We start from the raw sequence: 12,054 nt of genomic DNA, 5'->3' as shown, positions 1-12,054 counted from the left end.
TACAGACACTCCTCTCATCACCATACTGAGCAGCACCTAACCCAAACCTTTACCCTGAACTGGGTTCGTATCCCAACCCTCCCCATATACTGATACATCAGTGTTTCTTCTCTCGTTTGAACCCACCCGTCTTTTATTCATGTTGTTTCTTCTCTCGTTTGAACCCACCCGTCTTTTATTCATGTTGTTTCTTCTCTCGTTTGAACCCACCCGTCTTTTATTCATGTTGTTTCTTCTCTCGTTTGAACCCACCCATCTTTTATTCATGTTGTTTCTTCTCTTACATTGAACCCATTTTTATTCATGGTTGTTTGTTTCTTCTCTCGTTTGAACCCATTATGTAATGTTTTATTCATGTAATGTTTTCTTCTCATTACATAAAGTCCCATTTATTATGTAATGGTTATTATGTAATGGTTATTACGTAATGGTTATTACGTAATGGTTATTATGTAATGTAATGGTTATTATGTAATGGTTATTATGTAATGGTTATGTAATGTAATGGTTATTATGTAATGGTTATGTAATGTAATGGTTATTATGTAATGGAAAGAGCAGCAGCAAACTATTGTTATACTGTACGTGGTGTACCCTGGGCCCTTCCCCATAAACTATTGTTGTACTATACTTAATGTTATTTCACCACGTGGTGTACCCTGGCCCCTCCCCATATATTACAGTTATACTATACTTAATATGTTATTTCACCACGTGGTGTACCCTGGCCCCTCCCCATAAACTATTGTTGTACTATACTTAATGTTATTTCACCACATGGTGTACCCTGGGCCCCTCCCCATAAACTATTGTTGTACTATACTTAATGTTATTTCACCACGTGGTGTACCCTGGGCCCTTCCCATAAACTATTGTTGTACTATACTTAATATGTTATTTCACCACATGGTGTACCCTGGCCCCTCCCCATAAACTATTGTTGTACTATACTTAATGTTATTTCACCACGTGGTGTACCCTGGGCCCTTCCCATAAACTATTGTTATACTATACTTAATATGTTATTTCACCACGTGGTGTACCCTGGGCCCTTCCCCATATATTACAGTTATACTATACTTAATATGTTATTTCACCACGTGGTGTACCCTGGGCCCTTCCCCATATATTACAGTTATACTATACTTAATATGTTATTTCACCACGTGGTGTACCCTGGGCCCTTCCCCATATATTACAGTTATACTGTACTTAATATGTTATTTCACCACGTGGTGTACCCTGGGCCCTTCCCCATATATTACAGTTATACTGTACTTAATATGTTATTTCACCACGTGGTGTACCCTGGGCCCTTCCCCATATATTACAGTTATACTGTACTTAATATGTTATTTCACCACGTGGTGTACCCTGGGCCCTTCAAGAAGGACAAACAAATGCATTCAAATGTCTTTGACTTAACATTTCTCTGTAAAGAAACGCATGGAATTTCAGGACAGATTCAAAGAACATTAGAATGCCCTTCTAGAATGTTCTCTCTTCCTCAGGTCTTGACATGTACACAGACACTCCCTATCACACATACACATAACATACCAGCCAGTGAGAGGGGGGATGGAGGGCGGCAGAGAACACAGTAACATCATTGTACAACAATACTACTTTCACACAGGATTTACGGTATTTTACCACACCATTTTTTTTAATATGTGCAATGTTTATATGACCCATTTAGAAAACAGGAACATTTTCACCACACATGCCTGTATAGCCTTTTGTACCTTCCGCGTGCATGCCGATGAGGACTGGTGGTAGTGGTGTGCAGATGTGGGTGAGGTTTATTTGAATAAATCCATTGAATATACACCATGAAAAATAAATCCATTATTAATTTGTTTAGGCATGTCCCAAGAAACATAAGATTAATAAAATATATTTATAAAACAATAGAATGTCAAATGAATGAAATCAATAGTTCACTATGTTGTTAATTAAAGCAGATAAAACACACCTACCCTGTTCACAGTCAACGCATATTTTACATTAAGAATATAACGGCATAAAAGAGAAAAAAAAACATATTTTCCTACACAACTTGTCATGGGAACTTAACACTGTCATGTAAAAAATATTTGGGTAGGTTCTTCATCTCTTTCCTAGCCTCTGCTTTGTTAGGGAGCAGGGGGTAGGTTCTTCATCTCTTTCCTAGCCTCTGCTTTGTTAGGGAGCAGGGGTTAGGTTCTTCATCTCTTTCCTAGCCTCTGCTTTGTTAGGGAGCAGGGGTTAGGTTCTTCATCTCTTTCCTAGCCTCTGCTTTGTTAGGGAGCAGGGGTTAGGTTCTTCATCTCTTTCCTAGCCTCTGCTTTGTTAGGGGGTTCTTCATCTCTTTCCTAGCCTCTGCTTTGTTAGGGAGGGGTAGGTTCTTCATCTCTTTCCTAGCCTCTGCTTTGTTAGGGAGCAGGGGGTAGGTTCTTCATCTCTTTCCTAGCCTCTGCTTTGTTTAGGTTCTTCATCTCTTTCCTAGCCTCTGCTTTGTTAGGGAGCAGGGTTAGGTTCTTCATCTCTTTCCTAGCCTCTGCTTTGTTAGGGAGCAGGGTTAGGTTCTTCATCTCTTTCCTAGTCTCTTTGTTAGGAGCATCATCTTTCCTAGCCTCTGCTTTGTTAGGGAGCAGGGTTAGGTTCTTCATCTCTTTCCTAGCCTCTGCTTTGTTAGGAGCAGGGTTAGGTTCTTCATCTCTTTCCTAGCCTCTGCTTTGTTAGGGAGCAGGGGTAGGTTCTTCATCTCTTTCCTCTGCTTTGTTAGGGAGCAGGGTTAGGTTCTTCATCTCTTTCCTCTGCTTTGTTAGGTAGCAGGGTTAGGTTCTTCATCTCTTTCCTAGCCTCTGCTTTGTTAGAGAGCAGGGGTTAGGTTCTTCATCTCTTTCCTAGCCTCTGCTTTGTTAGGGAGCAGGGTTAGGTTCTTCATCTCTTTCCTCTGCTTTGTTAGGGGGTTCTTCATCTCTTTCCTAGCCTCTGCTTTGTTAGGGAGCAGGGTTAGGTTCTTCATCTCTTTCCTAGCCTCTGCTTTGTTAGGGAGCAGGGTTAGGTTCTTCATCTCTTTCCTAGCCTCTGCTTTGTTAGGGAGCAGGGGTAGGTTCTTCATCTCTTTCCTAGTCTCTTTCCTAGCCTTTGTGGTCACTCGTCTCGAGGCTCACCTTCCAACTACTTTATATCTTCACTGACTAGTTTAAGTATGCCCAGTTTATCATCTATCAACTTTAGCAAGTCGGTTTCTAGACTTACCATTCCCTGTTGGAGTAAAGCCTAGATCGTCGGTTTCTACACTTACCATTCCCCGTTGGAGTACAGCCTAGATCGTCGGTTTCTACACTTACCATTCCCCGTTGGAGTACAGCCTAGATCGTCGGTTTCTACACTTACCATTCCCCGTTGGAGTACAGCCTAGATCGTCGGTTTCTACACTTACCATTCCCCGTTGGAGTACAGCCTAGATCGTCGGTTTCTACACTTACCATTCCCTGTTGGAGTACAGCCTAGATCGTCGGTTTCTACACTTACCATTCCCCGTTGGAGTACAGCCTAGATCGTCGGTTTCTACACTTACCATTCCCTGTTGGAGTACAGCCTAGATCGTCGGTTTCTACACTTACCATTCCCCGTTGGAGTACAGCCTAGATCGTCGGTTTCTAGACTTACCATTCCCCGTTGGAGTACAGCCTAGATCGTCGGTTTCTACACTTACCATTCCCTGTTGAGTAAAGCCTAGAAGCGTTGGAGTACAGCCTAGATCGTCGGTTTCTACACTTACCATTCCCTGTTGGAGTACAGCCTAGATCGTCGGTTTCTACACTTACCATTCCCTGTTGGAGTAAAGCCTAGATCGTCGGTTTCTACACTTACCATTCCCTGTTGGAGTAAAGCCTAAATCGTCGGTTTCTACACTTACCATTCCCTGTTGGAGTAAAGCCTAGATCATCCATGTTCGTCGAGGAGTCTGGTTTTCTTTTGGGGTTTGGTTCTCCATGCTTACTCTCTGGCGTGTTTTGGGGTTGACTGTGTTGGTATTATTGGTCGATACATTTCTCTAGCCTTATAATTTGTGTTGTGTTGAAGGTTATTTCCCATGAGAACAGTATGTGGAGTGAAGTGCTAATATTTAGTTGAATTTACAGATTTTGAATATTACCTTTTTATCTTGAGGCATTCTGCACCACTGTCTTAAGTCCGTCATGACTGCAGGTACAATATCAATGTTATAAGAAAGGAGTGTATATACTGTATTTGGCCTGGCGAAGCGTTTTTATGTGCTGACTGAATGGAAGCTGATAATTCTGAGTTATTTACTCTGTTGGTCTCAGGAAGAAATTATGAGTCATCAATGTCCGATGAGCACAAATGTATCCAATACCGAGAAGGAGAAGAGGAATTTTGATAGCATCCACTTCATCGGCAATAACCCGAAGGTGAATGTCTGCCATTGTTGTGTTTTCTAGAAACAGTCGAAGTTGTCTCCAGAAGTCTGCTGCGTTCGACTTACCACTCAAATGCGCCCAATAGCAACTCTACAGCGCGTCCATGGCTACAATTAATGTCTAAATGACGTCCGGACCCTGTGAAGCTCAGTTCTGACTAGTGTGCAAGTATGACTTTTAGTAGCAGGTTAGGAGAGCATTTTAGCTAACCCTAACCTTTCCTAACCTTAACCCAAGTCTCTTAACCTGCCACGTTAACTATCCTAACCTGCTGGGTAAATTCTCCTAACCTGCCACGTTAACAATCCTAACCTGCTGGGTAAATTATCCTAACCTGTTACGTTAACTATCCTAACCTGCTGGGTAAATTCTCCTAAACCTTTTACGGAAAAGTAACCTCCGATCAGCTGTACTCCCTCTAGTCAGAACCGTGGAGTATTTTTGCCGTCGTTTACTGACACCGGCCATATTCAACGTGAATTTACGAACAGAGTGAATTTACGAACGCACCCATAGTTCTTTTTTTTTTTTTTTTACACCCTCAAACACCAAATTAGGCTATTTTGAGATTAGGTATGTCTATGGCATCGTCACTGTCAATCGTGAATAACAATTCTTCACGTTCTATCAGAGAAATGTACTAACTGCGTCTGCATGGCAATCGATTGATGTCCATCAGTTTCATGGTAATATGCATGTAGATCTTCTTGAATGTCTGTTTTGTGAGCCAATAAGAGCTGATGGGTTTAATAAACTGTTTTGTCTAAATTACACTATAGTGTCTGGAAATATGATGACATCGCTAAAGTAGTCAAATGTTTAGTAGGAAACTACTTTGCCAGCATTATCACATTGTCAAATGTACTTTAGACAGATGGCAATGTTGTCATTAGCTAGAAAAGTTAGTCAAAAATCGCTACCAATGCTAATGGGATCAGTCCAAAACGAACGTTTTAAAATAAATCGTCGATTAACGTCGATGGCACAGACAGAGATCTAATGAGGGATGTGTTAGAGAAACGGGAGGAATGAGACATAACAGACGACTCCAGGAAGTGTCTGTCTGTAGACTCAAAAATAACGCTTGTAAAAAAAAATTTAAAAAATAAAAAGTTACTCACCCTGCTTTTTTTCTTGTGTTTTTCGAGTGATTTGAGAGAGTTTCTTACTGTGGTATCTTATCACCACACACAGCGGCTTCTTGGTTGTGACGTCATTCCCAGTGTCCTTTCATTAGTTATTCATGCACTGCAGGCCCTTCACGAGCGCTGTGCATGTTGTTCTGTGGATATTGATTCCTTTCTTTGCAATGTCATCAACAACACATCCCAGGCGATCTACAGTTGCAATGCTGGAGTTTGTGCATGAGAAATAAGATCGGCGTGGTGAGCTCGCATTTCTGATTTGCAATACCCTAACAGTACGTTTTTCTGTCATCTCCTGGGATGCTCTTAATCCCTTCCTTTTATACCCCATTCTCTTTACCAGTCTTTGCAATATTTGGTCAATTTACCTGGCATTCTGACAGTAGAATCGTGTCTAAATCAAATCCATTTTTATTGGTCACATACACATGGTTATCAGATGTTATTGGTCACATACACATGGTTAGCTAATGTTATTGGTCACATACACATGGTTAGCAGATGTTATTGGTCACATACACATGGTTAGCAGATGTTATTGGTCACATACACACGGTTAGCAGATGTTATTGGTCACATACACATGGTCAGCAGATGTTATTGGTCACATACACATGGTCAGCAGATGTTATTGGTCACATACACATGGTTAGCAGATGTTATTGGTCACATACACATGGTTAGCAGATGTTATTGGTCACATACACATGGTCAGCAGATGTTATTGGTTACACATGGTTAGCAGATGTTATTGGTCACATACACATGGTTAGCAGATGTTATTGGTCACATACACATGGTTAGCAGATGTTATTGGTCACATACACACGGTTAGCAGATGTTATTGGTCACATACACAGGGTTAGCAGATGTTATTGGTCACATACACATGGTTAGCTAATGTTATTGGTCACATACACATGGTTAGCAGATGTTATTGGTCACATACACATGGTTAGCAGATGTTATTGGTCACATACACACGGTTAGCAGATGTTATTGGTCACATACACATGGTCAGCAGATGTTATTGGTCACATACACATGGTCAGCAGATGTTATTGGTCACATACACATGGTTAGCAGATGTTATTGCGAGTTATTGCGAAATGCTTGTGCTTCTAGTTCCAACAGTGCAGCAATATCTAACAATTAATCTAGCAATTCCACAACAACTACCTAATACACACATATCTAAGTAAAGGAATGGGATATGAATATATACATATAAATACATGGATGAGCTATGACAGAGCGGCATAGGCAAGATGCAATAGATGGTATAAAATACAGTATATACATATGAGATGAGTAATGCAATATATGTAAACATGATTAAAGTGGCATTATTAAAGTGACTAGTGATCCATGTATTAAAGTGGCCAATGATATCAAGTCTGTATGTAGACAGCAGCCTCTCTGTGCTAGTGATGGCTGTTTAACAGCCTGATGGCCAGTAAACTAGCCTGTCAAATCGGTTCATCGATCTGTCCTCACCTCTGCACGTTGCTCTCTCTCTCCTCTTGACTTCAACTTTCTGGCCAATGTTAGCTAGCAGGCTACATACTCAGAGAGAAAGCACATTGTTCGATCCTCTCTCTGAAGCTGTTGGATAACTATTTCTCAATTTCTCTGCCTTGCTGTGCTGCCTGTAATAATTGTTAAGACTGGGGGCGGTCAGGATGCAAAGAATCATTTTGAGGGGGAAGTATGTAGCTAACGTAAACTCACTCACTTTTGTACCCCACGCTGGCCCTTACAATTGACCTTATTTTAGCGCCCCAAAACATGTAATACTTCCAGATCAACCGTAAATATCAATACCAATGTAAAGCACAATTTCTCCCCTTTCCAACAAAATCAATGAGACCTTCATGATGCCCGTCTCTGCATGATTCAAGAAGGCAATGAGCTCCGTCTGGTCTTTTTAAATATGGTGGGTGGGGAAGCGAAACATATTGCGTGATGGTGAGAAGGAGAGATGTCATGTGGGGAAGCTAAACCTATTGCATGATAGTGAGAAGGAGAGATGTCATGAGGGGAAGCTAAACCTATTGCGTGATAGTGAGAAGGAGAGATGTCATGTGGGGAAGCTAAATCTATTACGTGATAGTGAGAAGGAGAGATGTCATGTGGGGAAGCTAAACCTATTGCGTGATAGTGAGAAGGAGAGATGTCATGTGGGGAAGCTAAATCTATTACGTGATAGTGAGAAGGAGAGATGTCATGTGGGGAAGCTAAACCTATTGCGTGATAGTGAGAAGGAGAGATGTCATGTGGGGAAGCTAAACCTATTGCGTGATAGTGAGAAGGAGAGATGTCATGTGGGGAAGCTAAACCTATTGCGTGATAGTGAGAAGGAGAGATGTCATGTGGGGAAGCTAAATCTATTACGTGATAGTGAGAAGGAGAGATGTCATGTGGGGAAGCTAAACCTATTGCGTGATAGTGAGAAGGAGAGATGTCATGTGGGGAAGCTAAACCTATTGCGTGATAGTGAGAAGGAGAGATGTCATGTGGGGAAGCTAAACCTATTGCGTGATAGTGAGAAGGAGAGATGTCATGTGGGGAAGCTAAACCTATTGCGTGATAGTGAGAAGGAGAGATGGCATGTGGGGAAGCTAAACCTATTGCGTGATAGTGAGAAGGAGAGATGTCATGTGGGGAAGCTAAACCTATTGCGTGATGGTGAGAAGGAGAGATGTCATGTGGGGAAGCTAAACCTATTGCGTGATAGTGAGAAGGAGAGATGTCATGTGGGGAAGCTAAACCTATTGCGTGATAGTGAGAAGGAGAGATGTCATGTGGGGAAGCTAAACCTATTGCGTGATAGTGAGAAGGAGAGATGTCATGTGGGGAAGCTAAACCTATTGCGTGATAGTGAGAAGGAGAGATGTCATGTGGGGAAGCTAAACCTATTGCGTGATAGTGAGAAGGAGAGATGTCATGTGGGGAAGCTAAACCTATTGCGTGATAGTGAGAAGGAGAGATGTCATGAGGGGAAGCTAAACCTATTGCGTGATAGTGAGAAGGAGAGATGTCATGTGGGGAAGCTAAACCTATTGCGTGATAGTGAGAAGGAGAGATGTCATGTGGGGAAGCTAAACCTATTGCGTGATAGTGAGAAGGAGAGATGTCATGTGGGGAAGCTAAACCTATTGCGTGATAGTGAGAAGGAGAGATGTCATGTGGGGAAGCTAAACCTATTGCGTGATAGTGAGAAGGAGAGATGTCATGTGGGGAAGCTAAACCTATTGCGTGATAGTGAGAAGGAGAGATGTCCAACTCATCACCTTATCGCCTCTAAAATGTAAATAAAACACAAAGAGTTTATACAATGTGTCATTACATACCTATTTGAAGGTTTTTGTTGAATTTGAATCTGGTTTTTAGGACGGTGCTAAAGTGATCTTCAGATGTAAACAGCGGCTTTTGAGAGTCATGATAGCTTGCAGTGATGACGCCGAAAATGACTAGGTATCCCCATTACCCTGTCCCTTACCCTGTCCCCATCCCCGTCCCTTACCCTGTCCCCATCCCTGTCCCTTACCCTGTCCCCATCCCTGTCCCTTACCCTGTCCCCATCCCTGTCCCCACCCTGTCCCCATCCCTGTCCCTTACCCTGTCCCCATCCCCGTCCCTTACCCTGTCCCCATCCCTGTCCCCATCCCTGTCCCCATCCCTGTCCCCATCCCTGTCCCCATCCCTGTCCCCATCCCTGTCCCCATCCCTGTCCCCATCCCTGTCCCCATCCCTGTCCCCATCCCCGTCCCTTACCCTGTCCCCATCCCCGTCCCTTACCCTGTCCCCATCCCCGTCCCTTACCCTGTCCCCATCCCTGTCCCTTACCCTGTCCCCATCCCCGTCCCTTACCCTGTCCCCATCCCCATCCCCGTCCCTTTCTTGTTTCTAAACGGTGAGAGAAGTGCTCCACCTGGTGGAGAGAGGCTGTAAGACAGAATGAGTTGCTTTATGCATGCTGTACGTTACGCCATGACACGTCACGATGTAACGTACAGCGTCGGAGGGGTCCGTTTTTTTCAACTTTTCTCCAATACTATAGAGCCATTACCATGTCAATCAACGCTTGAATAGAAACCTAGTTCACACCCCAGATTTTGATGTCAACACAGTTGCTACAGTCCCATTCGTTTTCTTTGCAGCCTCGTTTGAATGTCGTGGTTGAGCACATTTGTATGGAATGGGGTTAGTGTACTTTAGTTAGTGCTTCTGTTCATTGTTGAACCTCACATGACTTCATGATGTGAGCGCGTGCTGCTCTCTCACTGACATGACTCAGCTGAGCTGCCGGCAGCAGCAAAAGCTCTCTGTCTGAACCATATGAGGGGTGATAAGTGCCAGAATTAAGCCTAGGCAACCGTACTACCGTGTGGCTGTCGCCTACCATTGAACGTCTGACTGACATGACATGATACTAACGTCTGCGTGTAACTACCATGTTGTCATACCAACGCCTTATTTCCTGTTATCGCTAATGGCCTAGAAAAGATGATGTCCAATCTATAGGTAATCTGTCTTTCCCTCAACACCTCATGGTATGTTATCTTATCTCACTGTATACAGATCTAAATGTTAGCCAATCACAGACTGTTGTTCCCAGTAGCCTACATCAGACAACCAATAAGAGTTGTGTCCGTGGCGTTCAGTCGAATGGAGTTCATATGCCTTCCCAGTGGGTCAGTGCTATTCGGGACCCTTGGGATGTCCCTACCTCTATCAAGTATGCATGTAAAATGGTTAAGTTTAGTGTTAAGGGTTATAATTTAGGGTTTAGGGTAGGGATGTCCCAAGGAATCCGGATAGCAGTGACCGTTCATACAAGTGAGAGATGGGCTTGGTTTTTGAGAGCTCGGCGGTGACACAGACGTTCATTTGTTTTATTTATTTTTTACAAGCAGCAGACGTGAGTTAATGCCCCAGATCGTTTCCTTCGAGACGATAAAAATAATTACCAAGATGTCCTTGATCCGATTGAGGAGTAAGCAGGCTAGATTTAAGTTGTGATATCGTTAGGAAATATTTAGGCCTACTGTGTTGAAAAGGCAAATCCTTTTGGTTGATAATGAGTTGATAACGTATTGTCAAAAGCACATATTATTAGTATTATAGTATTATTAGTATTATTTATCTAATTGATAGATGAAATTGTAAATGTGGATGGGTACGCTACTTCATTCAATGATTACGGTATTGTACAAGGTAGATACAGGAGTGGTCTATAGTCTACAATAATGATGTCATTGAATGTGCTGTACTAGAAGTTATTTAATTGATGAATGACATTGTAAATGGAGATGGGTAGGTCACTTCATTCAGTGAATAATGAATGTCTTGCTATCTCTGGGACTATGTTAATGAAGGCTTTTCAGCTGTTGAACTATGTCAAAGTCAAACTCATTTCTAAATCTATCTTTTAGTCAAGAGGTGATGAGTCAGAGCAACCAATCATCTTCACTGCAGATGTTCTACCCCCCCACTGCTCTCCCTCCACAAGCAACCACATCCTCTTCTCCTGTTCAACTAATTTGCCACCACACTGAAAAGGTCTGTGCCCATCTCATTGCAACATGATCAATCCAAGGCCTCAACTGGACACCTAAAATGTGAGAAATGTAAACGAGATGCTACAGTGTGTGTGTGTGGGGGGTCAGCGGAATAATCCTTTTAGGTTGTAGATAGCATCTTTTTTCTGAGTATAGGCCTATACTGCAGTGGTGGTTCCGTGGTTTTCTTTTCTTAAAAAAAAAAAAAAAAAAAATGCAACAGGCCCTGTGTGTCTCTGGAGAATCTAGCAAGATAACGAATCATTGCATCACCGACTCGGAATGACTATAATGAACATATCTAACTTGCACCTTAATGCAATTATTAAGAGACTAGATACAAATAGCTAATGGGAAAGGGCAGTGTGGAGTGCAATAGGGTTTGCATCATCTGTGGATCTGTTTGGACGGTATGCAAATTGGAGTGGTTCTGGGATAATGTTGATGTGAGCCATTACCAGCATTTCAAAGCACTTCATGGCTGCGGACGCGAGTGCTATGGGTCTGTAGTCATTTAGGCAGGTTGCCTTGGTGTAATTGGGCACAGGGACTATGCTGGTCGGCTGGAGACATGTTGGTATTACAGACTCAATCAGGGACATGTTGAAAATGTCAGTGAAGACACCTGACAGTTAGTCAGCACATGCCCGGAGTACACTTCCTGGTAATCCGTCTGGCCCCGCGGCCTTGTGAATGTTGACCTGTTTAAAGGTCTTACTCATGTCGGCTACAGAGAGCGTGATCACACAGTCGTCCAGAACAGCTGATGCTCTGACGCATGCCTCAGTGTTGCTTGCCTCGAAGTGATCATAGAAGTGATTTAGCTCATCTGGTAGGCTCGTGTCACTGGTCAGCTCGTGGCTGTGCTTCCCTTTGTAAGTCTGTAATAGTTTGCAAGCCCTGCCACAT

Source organism: Oncorhynchus tshawytscha, linkage group LG12 (assembly GCF_018296145.1).
Source record: "Oncorhynchus tshawytscha isolate Ot180627B linkage group LG12, Otsh_v2.0, whole genome shotgun sequence".
NCBI classification, from domain to species: Eukaryota; Metazoa; Chordata; class Actinopteri; order Salmoniformes; family Salmonidae; genus Oncorhynchus; species Oncorhynchus tshawytscha.
The sequence above is the reverse complement of the archived record's forward strand: the minus strand, read 5'-3'. Positions refer to the sequence as shown.